We start from the raw sequence: 16466 nt of genomic DNA on the forward strand, positions 1-16466 counted from the left end.
TGGTCGGATTTTAATGTTCTTAGACATTATGAAAAGCCCAGACAAATTCTGCCAACTTTGTAGTTAAGAATGTTTCCAGATACGGAATTAAAAGTTCTCTAAAATCTCTATCAAAAATGTTATTTTTGCATGCATTGATTCTTTCCCGAATCCAAAGTTGTCAGAGACACCTCTGATAAATCGACTGCATCGCTCTAGATACATGTCCAATTTTGGTGTTCTTGGACATTCTGGAAAGCTTAGATAAACATCTATAACTTTTTAGTTGAAAATGTTGTTTGATTCAGTTTGCATAGTCCTCTATAATCTCTGTTATAAAATCTCATTTTTGCATGCATTGGTTTTTCCCGAATCCAGAGTTGTCAGAGACACCTCTGATAAATCGACTATATCACTTTGGATACATGTCCGATTTTGGTGTTCTTAGACATTCTAGAAATCTAAAATGCAAATCTCTAACTTTTTAGTTGAAGATTTGGTCTGATTTTGTCCGCATGCTTCTCTAAAATCTCTATTAAAAATGTCATTTTTGCAAGCATTGGTTTTTTCTGAATTCAGAGTTGTCAGAGACACCTCTACTAAATCGACTGTATCGCTCTGGATACATGTACAATTTTGGGGTTCTTGGACATTATGGAAAGATCAGATGCAAATATCTAACTTTGTAGTTGAAGTTTTGGTCTGATTCGGTTTGTATAGTCCTCTAAAATCTCTATTAAAAATGTCATTTTTGCATGCATTGGTTTTTCCCGAATCTAGAGTTGTCAGAGACACCCTTGATAAATTGATTGTATCGCTCTGGATACATGTCTGATTTTGGAGTTCTTAGACATTCTAGAAAGCTCAGATACAAATATCTAACTTTGTAGTTGAATGTTTGGTCTGATTCTGTAACGCCCCGGATTTCCAAAACAAAGCTAAGTTAAAATTTTCATGAATTTCTTTTTTTTTTTTTTTTGCAGCGGAATTTAGAAAAGCTTTTAGCAGCGGAATCAGACGATAATGAGTCGGCAGTTTTAGAAAACTCCGAGCACGTTGCAGGTATGTGGCTAAGCAACTCATTGACCACCAAAGTGTTTCATTTATCGAAAACCACATGTTTATTACAACACTACTGCTTAGAAAAGCAGTGTAGGTTCAATAAAAAGGAAGCAATACAGCTCTGTCTAGAGAAACCCTGGAACTCGATGCCGCCTTGCTCCGCATATCGTCACACAGGTCCAACACCTGAAATCCTCATAAAACGGGGTCAGAACCACTGATGGTTTGGTAAGCATGCAGTCATACATCCATTCAACTCAAATACGGTAATGACCACTCAGGGTCGCAATGCGCAATAACGACGCTCAAGCCTCCAAGACTTAGCGTATATCGCAAGAGCCTCCTCAGGGCTATAAGTTGAACATCCGCTCGAGTCCTCATGACTTAGAGCAAGCCTTTTCAGGGCTGTGATTTGAATAGCCGCATAAGTCTCCACGACTTAGCCATGACCTCTTCCGGGTCTCAAAGTGATGTCTAGCTCAAGTCTTCATACTTGGCACATCCGTATCCCACGCATCTAAGGACAACTCCTCGAGTTTCGCTTAGTCATGCGGATACAACACGGGTCTTTGCCCAGTCGGTCCAGTAGTATACCGAACATGACACCTTCACAAAGGTTATGCAGGACTGACTCAACACGTCATCCACTCATACATTCAAAGCATCGTTGTACCTAGAACTAATGCATTGTTTGATAATTAACCGCTCCCGCCTTTGGTACGCAGGTAGAGCTATTGTCCGGGCATCAACGCGACGTTCTGGGGGTTGATTATTCTATGTTCTTTAGATACCCCAGAGGCCTGTTGACCCTATTCATAGTAGGGCAATGTGTTTTAACTGGGAGAATCCTACTAGGCCCATATTCGGATGCATCCTCTACTTGCAGTAGTTGGGTTCAATCCTTAGATCTTAAGGATAACTACGACCCCAAAACCCATGAGTGACTGAGGCCATCGTGGACTCTATCAGGTCCAAAGTAAAATACGTGTCACTCAAGGCAGTACCATCACTGTCATTCCACAGTGAGCATAATTCCTGAAGGGGTCTGCCAGTCTTACAATTACTTGGACAGAATCTGCATGCCATTTAGGCAGCTCGTGCTTTTAGCACTACGGGAGTATGTACCCGACCCCATTCAGTCCGCCCCAACACAGTCATTACTGAGGGGGTACCCCTAACACGATTTTCAACCGCGGGGTATGTGCGACCTTAAGTCTTATTCATATGCATGCAGAACACCGCTCTTTGGCACTTCGGCCACCACGAGCATCACACCTCTTTGGGTGGAAACAACACACTCTGGCTCTTCAGCCCTTACGAGTCTGGTTGCGTAACCGTTCTCAATAAGCATGCATATGACTCGATCTAAATAGATCGGCTACTCGGCGTATTTTTACGCAACGAGTCCAAACCTAGCCAAGGCACAACCTCTACTCCGGCTCAGCGGCCCTTACGAGCAAGGTGCCCTTGCAGGCACAAGGATACGAGCCGATCTGGCATCGTTCCATCGACGGACATCATTATGTCGTTCCATTGGTTCAGACAGCTCTTTTGCCAACCATTTCGTCAGCACCTTCCTTGCTCTACCGGCAGTGGTGCGACGAACCCTTCTACGTTGTAGAGGGCAAACCATGAACTGGGTAGCACTCTGTTATATGTCAGAGTAAACTGCTACGTTCTTTCTGAGCTATTCTTAGCTTCTTCAGAAATTTCAGCAGCACTTCCTCTCTTTTACGGAGAAAGCGTGCGTTTCTTTTATCCATTTCAGCGGCATCTCCCCTCTTTGGTAGGAAATCGCCACGCTTAATTCGGGAAATGGATGCGCACCGTTGTGCGTACTTTGCATCCATCAAGGTTGCAGGAACCCTTGGCCATAGCCAGGCCATACGTAATTGACTTAGTCTTTACGTAAAGAGCATTGTGCCAAAAGTGAAGCCTTTCCAATAGGGGCTTCATTCGTCAAGCAGAATCTTGAACGAGGAGCGGTCAGGGAATCGCATTGGCGATTTAGAGTTTGATCTCCATTTGAACGCTCATTTATGCGCTATATATGTAGTATAAGCAGAAGCCTGTGCTTTATACAGCGGCGGCGTAAAGAAATGCATATACTATTGTTCAGGGTGTGTAACTGAACGAAATATTCTACATATATAACAAAGCAGAAGCCTTGGCATCGTTCGACGCGACGGCGTAAGTAAATACATTGCAGAAAGCAGAAGCCTTGGCATCGTTCGACGCGACAGCGTAAGTAAATGCATAATCGGAAGTGCAGTAATCGGAAGTGCAGAAAACAGGGAGCCTTGGCATCATACGACGCGACGGCAAAGGTAAATTACATAGCCTGTGCGATATAAGACGCGTCGGCAGAATCAACAGATATACACCTAGATCCGTATCCAACGATAGTTACGAGGCGAGCGGGTGAACACCGAAGTGTCCTAAAGGGCTCAACCATGAACTAGGGCGAGATACCATTTTAAAAACGCATATACTGCGTGTTTGAACATAGATATATCCGACGATAGTTACGAGACGAGCGGGTGAACACCGAAGTGTCCAAAAAGGGCTCAATCAAGAACTAAAGCAAGATACTACTTCAGAAAGTATATTCTATATACAAACATTCAAATACTTGAGAGAGATGGATTAACGAAGCGAACTTACTTCAAATCGTGGAAGAAACGGCTCCGGGTTGCTTCTTTGGCTTCGAGCCTTCCTTCGAGAGGTCAGACTAAGTCAGATGAAGCTGACTTAGTCGAGAAAGAGGTAGAGTAGGTCAAGCTACTCAACCTAAGTGGTTTGAACCAAACAGGGTTCGATCCAAGTCAACTGGGTTCAGCAGGTTCGAACTCAGCTCAAGTACGCTAAGTCTGGGTTCAGAAATCCAAACCGGAATCTGGACCAAAAAGGACTTTGACTTTAAACCCAACTAGGTTCAAGTCAAGTCAACTGGGTTTGGACCAGGTCAAGTGGGTTCAGACCCAGGTCAGGTGGGTTAGGACCAGGTCAGGCAGGCTCAAGCTAAGTCAGGCAGGCTCAGACCAGGTCAGGTGGGCTCAGGTGGGCTAGGCTAGGTAGGGGAGGTTTAGGAGAGAGAGAGAAGGCAAGAGAGAGAGGGGGGGTCGATTTTTATGAGAAGAGAGAGAGTGGGGAGGGCTATTTATAGCCCAAGCCCACCTCCTCTTGGGTTTTTCCATGCCCCTTCTACCCCCTTGGCTTCTTTTTAATTCTAAGAGGTTCCTTGGTGTGGGGCCCACCTAGATATTTCCATGGGATATTTTGTGGGTCCCACCAGATATTTTCTGAGGAATATTTCTGTGGGTCCCACCAATATTTCCGTGGGTCCCGCAAGAATTTCGGGTTTCCGGTGATTTTTTCCGAAAAATTCTGAGTACGCCTTTCCCTTCGTATTGACGTAACTAAGAAAGTTGGCTCGCATGAATCCTTTGATTTCATTCAGGTAGGAAGTTATGGCTTCCAGAGTGTTTGAGCATATATTCGCGATTCGACGAATATCCTAAGTATAACTGGCTCGCAGGAATTGATTCGTTTCGCATTCTGAGAAAAAATGCTATTTTTACTGGTAAATGCCTCATGAATTGTATTCAGATATTTTCTGAAAAATTGCGGGTCTTACATCATTACCCCCTTAAAGGAATTTCGTCCGCGAAATTCAGCTAAGAGTACAAGGTGAAGAGTTCAGGATATTTATCCCGCATATCCAATTCGGGCTCCCAAGTGCAATCATCGATTCCATGATGCTGCCACCTCACTTTAACAAGTGGAATGACCTTCGTTCTTAGCACTTGCTCCCGTCGGTCCATGATCTCCACTGGCCTTTCTTCTACCGTCATATCTTCTCGGATGTTAATGTCTTCATGTTGAATGACGTGAGAAGGATCATGAACGTACTTTCTAAGCATTGATACGTGAAATACATCATGTATTTGCGCGTATTGTGGTGGCAATGCTACTCGGTAGGCAGTCTCTCCGATTCGGCTCAAAACTTTGAAGGGACCAACGAATCTGGGGCTGAGCTTCCCCTTCTTTCCAAAATGAAACACACTCTTGGTTGGAGAGACCTTGATAAAAACCTTATCTCCAACCGCAAAAGTGAGTTCCCTACGCCGCTGATCGGCGTAGCTCTTCTGTCGACTCTGAGCAGTCAGTAGCTTCTTTCTGATCATGTGGACTTGCTCAGTATAATGCTGCAACACAATGGGCGAGTCCAAGGTTCGCTCACCCACTTCACCCCAATGGATTGGTGATCTAAAGGGTCGTCCATACAAGGCTTCATACGACGCCATCCCAATGCTAGCGTGGTGGCTATTATTATAAGCAAATTCAGCCAACGCTAGGTGGGAATCCTAATCACCTTTCCATTCCAGCATACAGGCTCTTAGCATATCTTCAAGAGTCTGTATGGTTCGTTCTGATTGCCCATCTGTTTGGGGATGGAATGCTGTACTGAACTTGAGTTTCGTCCCCAGGGCTTTCTGAAGCTGCTCCCAAAAGTGAGAGGTGAACTTCGGGTCACGATCGGATATGATCGAAATCGGCACTCCATGGAGTCTAACGATTTCCCGAATGTAGATCTCCGCCAATCGTTCAGTTGAGTATCGAGTGTTGATTGGCAGGAAGTGAGCAGACTTGGTGAGTCTGTCCACGATCACCCATATCGAATCGTGTTGTCTCTTGGATCGAGGCAATCCAACGATGAAATCCATCGTAATGCCTTCCCATTTCCATTCTGGAATCTCGATCCGTTGCATCTTTCCACCAGGGCGCTGATGTTCGATCTTAACTTGCTGGCAGATCAAACACTTCGAGACAAACGTAGCCACATCACGCTTCATACCCTTCCACCAGTACTTCCTCTCCAAATCTCGAAACATCTTCGTACCTCCAGGGTGAATGGTGTACTTGCTATTATGAGCCTTCTGGAGTACTTCCTGTCTTAGCTCAGGGTTATTTGGAACCCAAATCCTTTCTTCCATCTATATTCCTCCATCTTCTTTCAAATGGAAGAAAGTGTCATCTTTTTCAGCACGAGCTTTCAATTCCAAGTACTGGGGATCCTTGAACTGTTCGGCTACGATGTGATCGAGAAACTCTATGTGAATCGTCAAACATGACATTTGGATTCTGCCAGAATCAGCCAAAAATGGTTTCCAGTTGACGAAATCCTCCATCAACTTCCATTGTCCGGTTAGGCTGGCCAGAGTGCCAACAGTCTTGCGACTAAGGGCATCTGCTACAACATTCGCCTTTTCAGGGTGATAGGAAAGCGTGAATTCATAGTCTTTGAGGAATTCCAGCCATCGCCGTTGTCGCATATTGAGTTCTTTTTGAGAAAAGAGGTATTTTAGGCTTTTATGGTCCGACATGACCTAAAATTTCTCTCCATACAGGTAGTGTCGCCAGATTTTAAGCGCGAACACTACCGCGGCAAGCTCCAAGTCGTGGGTTGGATAGTTTTTCTCATGGACTCTCAACTGTCGTGACGCATAGGCGATTACTTTGCCATGCTGCATCAACACACAACCCAGACCTGTTCCCGAGGCATCGGTATAAGCAACGAAGCCTCCCTGACCAGAAGGTAAGGTAAGGACAGGGGTAGTGGTAAGCCTCTGTTTGAGAACCTCAAAGCACTCCTTACACTGGTCCGTCCATTCAAACTTGACTCCCTTTTTCAGTAATTTCGTCATGGGTACGGCGATTCGAGAGAAGTCTTGTATGAACTTCCGATAATATCCGGCAAGTCCAAGGAAGCTACGGACCTCAGTAATATTTTCTGGCTGCTTCCAGTCCATCACAGCTTCCACCTTCGCAGGATCTACTGCGATTCCATCTTTCGAGATCACATGACCAAGGAACATCACTTTGTCTAGCCAGAATTCACATTTTGAAAACTTAGCATAGAGTTGGTTATCTTGAAGGGTTTTCAAGACGATTTTCAAGTGCTTCATGTGTTGTTCCTTGTTCTCAGAATATACAAGAATGTCATCAATAAAGACGATGACAAAGCTATCCAAATATGGTCTGAATATCCGGTTCATTAGATCCATAAAGGCAGCAGGCGCATTAGTGAGTCCGAAGGGCATTACTACGAACTCATAATGGCCGTATCTCGTTCTGAAGGCAGTCTTAGGTATATCCTCTTCCTTTACTCTGAGCTGATGGTACCCAGACCTGAGGTCGATCTTGGAGAACACCCTCGCTTTTCTGAGTTGATCGAATAAGTCCTCAATCCGAGGTAACGGGTACTTATTTTTAACAGTTGCCTGGTTAAGCATCCGATAATCGATGCATAACCGAAGGGATCCATCCTTCTTCTTTACAAACAGTACCGGGGCTCCCCACAGTGACACACTTGGTCGGATGAACCCTTGTTCCATCAGTTCTTCCAACTGACACTTCAACTCACTGAGTTCAGCTGGCGCCATTCGATACGGGGCTTTGGATATCGGCGCTGTTCCAGGTAAGGATTGAATTCCAAATTCAACCTCACGAAGTGGCAGAAGTCCTGGCAATTCCTCAGGAAATACATTGGGAAACTCCCGTACCACTTCCAAACTCTCAAGGGTTTGGTCGTTGGATTTTTCCACCAAGAGACTCAACAGGAAGGCCACACAACCCTTCCTAAGGTATTTTTGTACCTTAAGTGCTGATATGAGCCTTTTCTGTGGAACAGGTTTGGATAACCGATATTCCATCTTAGGCAATCCGGGTCGAGATAGAATTACTCTGCCCTCGCGGCACAGAATCTTGGCATTATTCTGAGCCAACGAATTCATTCCCAGAATGACATCGTACTGTATCATATCGATCAGGATGGCGTCAGTAGGCAAGTGTTGCCCTGCTATCTCAATATCCAAATTTTTCACACACCGGATACATTTGGTGCGTGAACCCAACGGGTTATACACTTCGATCATTTTATCAATCGGTTGCACCGAAGCGTGGAGTTGTTCGGTGAAATCGTCAGAGACAAACGTATGAGTAGCACCACAATCAAACAAGACGTAAGCTGCATGTCCATTAACAGGTACGGTGCCTTCAATCAGGTCACCATTTTCGACTTGTTCAGTATTTACAGCATATACACGACCTGCAGTAGGCCTTTGTTCTATTCTAGGTGGAGGTCGTTGAAACTGAGAACGTTGTGGTGCTGGTCGAGAGGGTCTGGCAGATCCGGCATTACTCCTCTGTTCATCTGCAGCCTTCTTGGCGCAATCCCTTATAAAGTGGCCCATCTTGCCACAATACAAGCACCCACCAATGTCACGAGGACATGGCTTTCCAGGGTGGTTCATACGACACCTTGGGCAGCTGAAGTTGGATTGCTGACCATTCGGAGTTGGGTTCTGTCTTGGCCTCACGACTTGTTAAGTGTTGTTCCCTCCTTGGAACTTCTTCTTTTGAATTGTTGTCGTGAACCCTGGCCACTTGGGAACATCCTTTTACGATTCCCACCATTCACTATAGGCTTCTTTGCTATGATCACTTTAGATCGTGCCCAGTCCTCTTGGATTTTTGAAGCTGCTGCCACCGCAGCCTGAAAAGTCGAAGGCATGCTTGTTATCACTCGAGATCGCAGCCCTTCGCGCAGACCATTCACATATTTGTCGGCCCTTTCTTGGTCTGTTTCGAACAATCGAGAGCAGTAGCGCTCTAGATTCTGAAATTTGGTGGTATAGTCCATTAGACTCATACCGCCCTGTTCCAACTCCAGAAACTCCATCTTTTTCTTGTTTCTGGAATGGAACGGGAAGTAGTTATCCATAAAAGTCCTCCGAAAGTCAGTCCAAGGAATGACTTCGACTTGTGAGAACTAGATAAGTTTAGTGGTATCCCACCACTTTCGTGCATTGTCTTTCAACCGATACGTGCCAAAATTGGTCTTCTTTTCCTCTGGTACTCCCAGTACTAAGAAGGCACGTTCTGTCTCTTCGATCCAACTCTCTGCGAGCTCAGGATCGGCTCCGCCAATGAAAACTGGCGGGTCAAGCTTGAGGAACTTCTCATAAGTCACTCCTCCCAGGTGCTCGTTTCGTGGTGCGACTGGTTCTGGCCTCGTTTCACGGATGGCTGTAACCAGGTTGTTGAGTGTCTCCAATAGGAATCCCTGCGTATGGGACTCCTCGCTTGGTATGGTTCTCCTCGTCGTAGGAGCCATTTATCTATGCACACACAAGCACTTGTTTTTAGTTTCTCAATATATATATGGAAGTAAAAGCTTTATTTACTTAATATACATCATATTTACACAAGCATCGCCTTAAACAAAATGTCATGCTGCCCTGACAGACTTTAGGCGTTGAGAAACTATATACATGAGTCTACTGACTCCAAAACATCACCAGTCTCTTTAAGACTTGGATTTCTTTGATGAAGACGAACTCCAAAAGGTCCATCTATTGCCACATGGCCTTGGTGCAGGCACTATTAGCTTTGGCTTGGGCGACACTTCCGCACTAGCAAGCGAATATTGGGGATATATGAGGGACTCCAGTCCACTTTCCCAGTCAGCAAGATCAAGACTCTGGGAGTCTGGAATAATGATTGGCGAACAGAAAGAATCCCCTCTTTTGTTCCTGCCATTTAAGCTCGGCATTTGTGATGCCGGATGGTAGCTTGGCGAGTAATAGACCTCCGCAGGGAAGTTCAAATCAAAATCCCTCAGCCTTGGTAATTCATCAAAAGATGTTGGGGTATGGTTGCTCCCAACACTAGAGTGATGCGGTCCACTGACACGCAAAGTCTCATCCCTGAGACCCTTTGAAGCCCGTCGACCCATATCGGCGGTATATTTCCTTTGGCATTCGTTGGCAGAATGCCCATCTTTGCCACAGTATTGGCAGTCTTGGACTTCATACGGGCATATCCACTCATCGTGCATGACCTTGCAGCGATAGCAGTATCCACGCGAGTCATGAGTTGCCATCTATACAAAGATGCACCCAGATCAGAACAAAAGTATAAAAACATATACTTACAGTGCGATATCGGGACCATGACGGATCTTGAACCAGGTTTCTCAGACTCATGCTCTGATACCAATTCTGTAACGCCCCGGATTTCCAAAACAAAGCTAAGTTAAAATTTTCATGAATTTCTTTTTTTTTTTTTCTTTGCAGCGGAATTTAGAAAAGCTTTCAGCAGCGGAATCAGACGATAATGAGTCGTCAGTTTTAGAAAACTCCGAGCACGTTGCAGGTATGTGGCCAAGCAACTCATTGACCACACAAGTGTTCCATTTATCGAAAACCACATGTTTATTACAACACTACTGCTTAGAAAAGCAGTGTAGGTTCAATAAAAAGGAAGCAGTACAACTCTGTCTAGAGAAACCCTGGAACTCGATGCCGCCTTGCTCCGCATATCGTCACACAGGTCCAACACCTGAAATCCCCATAAAACGGGGTCAGAACCACTGATGGTCTGGTAAGCATGCAGTTATACATCCATTCAACTCAAGTACGGTAATGACCACTCAGGGTCGCAATGCGCAATAACGACGCTCAAGCCTCCAAGACTTAGCGTATATCGCAAGAGCCTCCTCAGGGCTATGAGTTGAACATCCGCTCGAGTCCTCATGACTTAGAGCAAGCCTTTTCAGGGCTGTGATTTGAATAGCCGCATAAGTCTCCACGACTTAGCCATGACCTCTTCTGGGTCTCAAAGTGATGTCTAGCTCAAGTCTTCATACTTGGCACATCCGTATCCCACGCATCTAAGGACAACTCCTCGAGTTTCGCTTAGTCGTGCGGATACAACACGGGTCTTTGCCCAGTCGGTCCAGTAGTATACCGAACATGACACCTTCACAAAGGTTATGCAGGACTGACTCAACACGTCATTCACTCATACATTCAAAGCATCGTTGTACCTAGAACTAATGCATTGTTTGATAATTAACCGCTCCCGCCTTTGGTACGCAGGTAGAGCTATTGTCCGGGCATCAACGCGACGTTCTGGGGGTTGATTATTCTATGTATTTTAGATACCCCAGAGGCCTGTTGACACTATCCATAGTAGGGCAGTGTGTTTTAACTGGGAGAATCCTACTAGGCCCATATTCGGATGCATCCTCTACTTGCAATAGTTGGGTTCAATCCATAGATCTTAAGGATAACCACGACCCCAAAACCCATGAGTGACTGAGGCCATCGTGGACTCTATCAGGTCCAAAGTAAAATACGTGTCACTCAAGGCAGTACCATAACTGTCATTCCACAGTGAGCATAATTTCTGAAGGGGTCTGCCAGTCTTACAATTACTTGGACAGAATATGCATGCCATTTAGGCAACCCGTGCTTTTAGCACTACGGGAGTATGTACCCAACCCCATTCAGTCCGCCCCAACACAGTCATTACTGAGGGGGTACCCCTAACACGATTTTCAACCGCGGGGTATGTGCGACCTTAAGTCTTATTCATATGCATGCAGAACACCGCTCTTTGGCACTTCGGCCACCACGAGCATCACACCTCTTTGGGTGAAAACAACACACTCTGGCTCTTCGGCCCTTACGAGTCTGGTTGCGTAACCGTTCTCAATGAGCATGCATATGACTCGATCTAAATAGATCGGCTACTCGGCGTATTTTTACGCAACGAGTCCAAACCTAGCCAAGGCGCAACCTCTACTCCGGCTCAGCGGCCCTTACGAGCAAGGTGCCCTTGCAGGCACATGGATACGAGCCGATCTGGCATCGTTCCATCAACGGACATCATTATGTCGTTCCATTGGTTCCGACAGCTCTTCTGCCAACCATTTCGTCAGCACCTTCCCTGCTCTACCGGCAGTGGTGCGACGAACCCTTCTACGTTGTAGAGGGCAAACCATGAACTGGGTAGCACTCTGTTATATGTCAGAGTAAACTGCTATGTTCTTTCTGAGTTATTCTTAGCTTCTTCAGAAATTTCAGCAGCACTTCCTCTCTTTTACGGAGAAAGCGTGCGTTTCTTTTATCCATTTCAACGGCATCTCTCTTCTTGGGTAGGAAATCGCCACGCTTAATTCGGGAAATGGATGCGCACCGTTGTGCGTACTTTGCATCCATCAAGGTTGCAGGAACCCTTGGCCATAGCCAGGCCATACGTAATTGACTTAGTCTTTACGTAAAGAGCATTTTGCTAAAAGTGAAGCCTTTCCAATAGGGGCTTCATTCGTCAAGCAGAATCTTGAACGAGGAACGGTCAGGGAATCGCATTGGCGATTTGGAGTTTGATCTCCATTTGAACGCTCATTTATGCGCTATATATGTAGTATAAGCAGAAGCATGTGCTTTATATAACGGCGGCGTAAAGAAATGCATATACTATTGTTCAGGGTGTGTAACTGAACGAAATATTCTATATATATAACAAAGCAGAAGCCTTGGCATCGTTCAACGTGACGGCGTAAGTAAATACATTGCAGAAAGCAGAAGCCTTGGCATTGTTCGACGCGACGGCGTAAGTAAATGCATAATCGGAAGTGTAGTAATCGGAAGTGCAGAAAACAGGGAGCCTTGGCATCATACGACGCGACGGCAAAGGTAAATTACATAGCCTGTGCGATATAAGACGCGTCGGCAGAATCAACAGATATACACCTAGATCCGTATCCAACGATAGTTACGAGGCGAGCGGGTGAACACCGAAGTGTCCTAAAGGGCTCAACCATGAACTAGGGCGAGATACCATTTTAAAAACGCATATACTGCGTGTTTGAACATAGATATATCCGACAATAGTTACGAGACGAGCGGGTGAACACCGAAGTGTCCAAAAAGGGCTCAATCAAGAACTAAAGCAAGATACTACTTCAGAAAGTATATTCTATATACAAACAATCATATACTTGAGAGAGATGGATCAACGAAGCGAACTTACTTCAAATCGTGGAAGAAACGGCTCTGGGTTGCTTATTTGGCTTCGAGCCTTTCTTCGAGAGGTCAGACTAAGTCAGATGAAGCTGACTTAGTCGAGAAAGAGGTAGAGTAGGTCAAGCTACTCAACCTAAGTGGTTTGAACCAAACAGGGTTCGATCCAAGTCAACTGGGTTCAGCAAGTTCGAACTCAGCTCAAGTAGGCTAAGTCTGGGTTCAGAAATCCAAACTGGAATCTGGACCAAAAAGGACTTTGACTTTGACTTTAAACCCAACTAGGTTCAAGTCAAGTCAACTGGGTTTGGACCAGGTCAAGTGGGTTCAGACCCAGGTCAGGTGGGTTAGGACCAGGTCAGGCAGGCTCAGGCTAAGTCAGGCAGGCTCAGACCAGGTCAGGTGGGCTAGGCTAGGTAGGGGAGGTTTAGGAGAGAGAGAGAAGGCAAGAGAGAGAGGGGGGGTCGATTTTTATGAGAAGAGAGAGAGTGGGGAGGGCTATTTATAGCCCAAGCCCACCTCCTCTTGGGTTTTTCCATGCCCCTTCTACCCCCTTGGCTTCTTTTTAATTCCAAGAGGTTCCTTGGTGTGGGGCCCACCTAGATATTTCCATGGGATATTTTGTGGGTCCCACTAGATATTTTCTGAGGAATATTTCTGTGGGTCCCACCAATATTTCCGTGGGTCCCGCAAGAATTTCGGGTTTCCGGCGATTTTTTCCGAAAAATTCTGAGTACGCCATTCCCTTCGTATTGACGTAACTAAGAAAGTTGGCTCGCAGGAATCCTTTGATTTCATTCAGGTAGGAAGTTATGGCTTCCAGAGTGTTTGAGCATATATTCACGATTCGATGAATATCCTAAGTATAACTGGCTCGCAGGAATTGATTCGTTTCGCATTCTGAGAAGAAATGCTATTTTTACCGGTAAATGCCTCATGAATTTTATTCAGATATTTTCTGAAAAATTGCGGGTCTTACAGATTCAGTCTGCATAGTCCTATACAATCTCTGCTAAAAATGTCATGTTTGCATGCATTGGTTTTTCCCGAATCCAGAGTTGTCAGAGATACCTATGATAAATCGATTGTATTGCTCTAGATACATGTTCTATTTTAGTGTTCTTAGATATTCTGGAAAGCTCAGATGCAAATATCTAACTTTGTAGTTGAAGTTTTAGTTTGATTCGGTCCTCATGATCCTCTAAAATCTCTGTTAAAAATGTCATTTTTGCATGCATTGGTTTTTCCCGAATCTAGAGTTGTTAGAGACATATCTGATAAATTGACTATATCGCTATGGATACATGTCCGATTTTAGGGTTCTTAGGCATTCTGTAAAGCTAAGATGCAAATCTCTAACTTTGTAGTTGAAAGTTTGGTCTGATTCAGTTTGCATGGTCCTTTAAAATCTCTGTTTAAAATATCATGTTTGCATGCATTGGTTTTTCTCAAATCCAGAGTTGCCAGAGATACCTCTGATAGATCGACTGTATCGCTCTATATACATGTCCGAGTTTAGTCTTCTTGGACATTCTGGAAAGCTCAAATGCAAGTATTTAACTTTGTAGTTGAAAGTTTGGTTTGATTTGGTCTTCATGGTCCTCTAAAATCTCTGTTAAAAATGTCATTTTTGCATGCATTGGTTTTTCCCGAATCCATAGTTGTCAGAGACACCTCTGATAAACTGACTGTATCGCCTTGGATACAGGTCAGATTTTCATGTTCTTAGATATTTTGGAAAGCTAAGACACAATCCTCTAACTTTGTAGTTGATGACTTGTCCTGGTTAGGTCTGAAGAGTCTTCAAAATCTACTGTTAAAATATTAAATATTCAGATTTTTGTCAGTCCCTGTTCAGTCTAGGATGCTCTGGATAATGTTTTGTATTTTTGAGATTTCTCCTGACTCCCTCTATGAAAATTCAATTGTTTTGATTTTGTGGAAAGCTAAGAGATAACTCTACAACTTTTATATTTAGGGTTAGGGTTGAATCTTCGCTTAAATATCTTAAAAATATTAATCTTTCTGTTGTTATAAGAAGTCATGATTTTCTTTAAACTTGTTTTAAATCTCTCCTTTTGGGGCCGAGTTGGGTGTAGCCCAGCTGAGACACCAAGTCACTGAACTCAAACGGCCTAATTAAGTTTGTTTATCATCTAATATGGTCGAAGTTGAGATTAGCTAACATGCGATATCATGCTCGTGTTATTTTGATTTAGGTACGCTTACACACTACATGAGAACAATGTGACATAAATGCTATAACACGAATAAGTACTTTCACTTGCATATCATGTCACCAAACTTAGAGTAATTAAATAAATTATGTTGATAATTCAAGTGTCTTAGTATTTAATGAATATTTGATTGTGTTTCATGTATGTTTGCATTGATCACACAATTCACCTTTGGCACTTGATCTGTCCCGTAAGTATAAAGGGGACTTAAGGCACCTTGGTTGTACTTTTGGAGTTGATATTTTAAAACAATTATTTTTAATAAAACTTTGGAAAATCGTCAACCAAAAATATAAAAACCGACTTTCCACAAAGTGGTAAGTACGGGTCGAATCCTCAGGGAACAGGAATTAATCACAATATTTCTAGAAAATTTAATTTATTAATGACAACTGTCAATCTACAATTATAAAGTTAATACAACTATAATTAATCACTAAAATGAAAATAAACAAGCACTCAGTCTTCTGCTCCACACCAAGGGTATTTCCGTCTTTTCGCCAATTAGAGAATCTTTGCACTTGGACAATAACCCTGGAAACTAAATATGATTTTCACCTAAAAATGCAGAAAATACAAAATTAGTATTCTATTCTAACAATGCAAACCATAACTAAAACTAGTTCTAATTTTACAAAAATAATAAAACAAATGCTACTTATCAAACAAAAATTAAATAAAATACTAAATTAATTCTAAAATTAACTAAATTAAATTTACTAATGCTATATGAGGATTATGCAACTCCTAAAATGCAGAAACTACTGAAAACAAGTCTAAATTGCCGAAACTAAGAAAATTACGAAACTGCCCCTAACTAGTGTAAAATAGCATTCTGGAAGGTTATCGGAAAACCACTGTTTAACAGGAGAAACAAGGTTCGATTTTCCCGAAATTTATTCTGTTCTGCAACTGACAGATTAAACAAACTGACAGTTTTTACAGAATTGAAAAACAGTATCTGTAACTCCAGATATAAGCGTTTCAAATCTGGGAAAAATCAGGATATCGACAGTCCTGTAATTTGAAATCCAGAAAAAGCGGTTTTCGCAAAACGCTTAAAAATCAGACCAAATCAACTCTGAATGAGCTGAAATTTGGTCTGCAGTCAAATAACACGTCAATAAAGTGAATAGAAGAATTTTTTTTGGAAAACACAGAATTTTTGCACAGAAAATAATGCTGGTGCGACAGGGCAAAAATCTGGTTTTTATTTGAGTGTACTATTCACTTTATGAATCTATTTTAACACTCTAAAAGACAAATCAAACCTAATGCAATCTAAATGACACTGTATAACAGTGTATATGCAGAT

The sequence above is a fragment of the Nuphar pumila genome, chromosome 17 (assembly GCF_984573655.1).
Source record: "Nuphar pumila chromosome 17, dmNupPumi1.hap1.1, whole genome shotgun sequence".
NCBI lineage: Eukaryota > Viridiplantae > Streptophyta > Magnoliopsida > Nymphaeales > Nymphaeaceae > Nuphar > Nuphar pumila.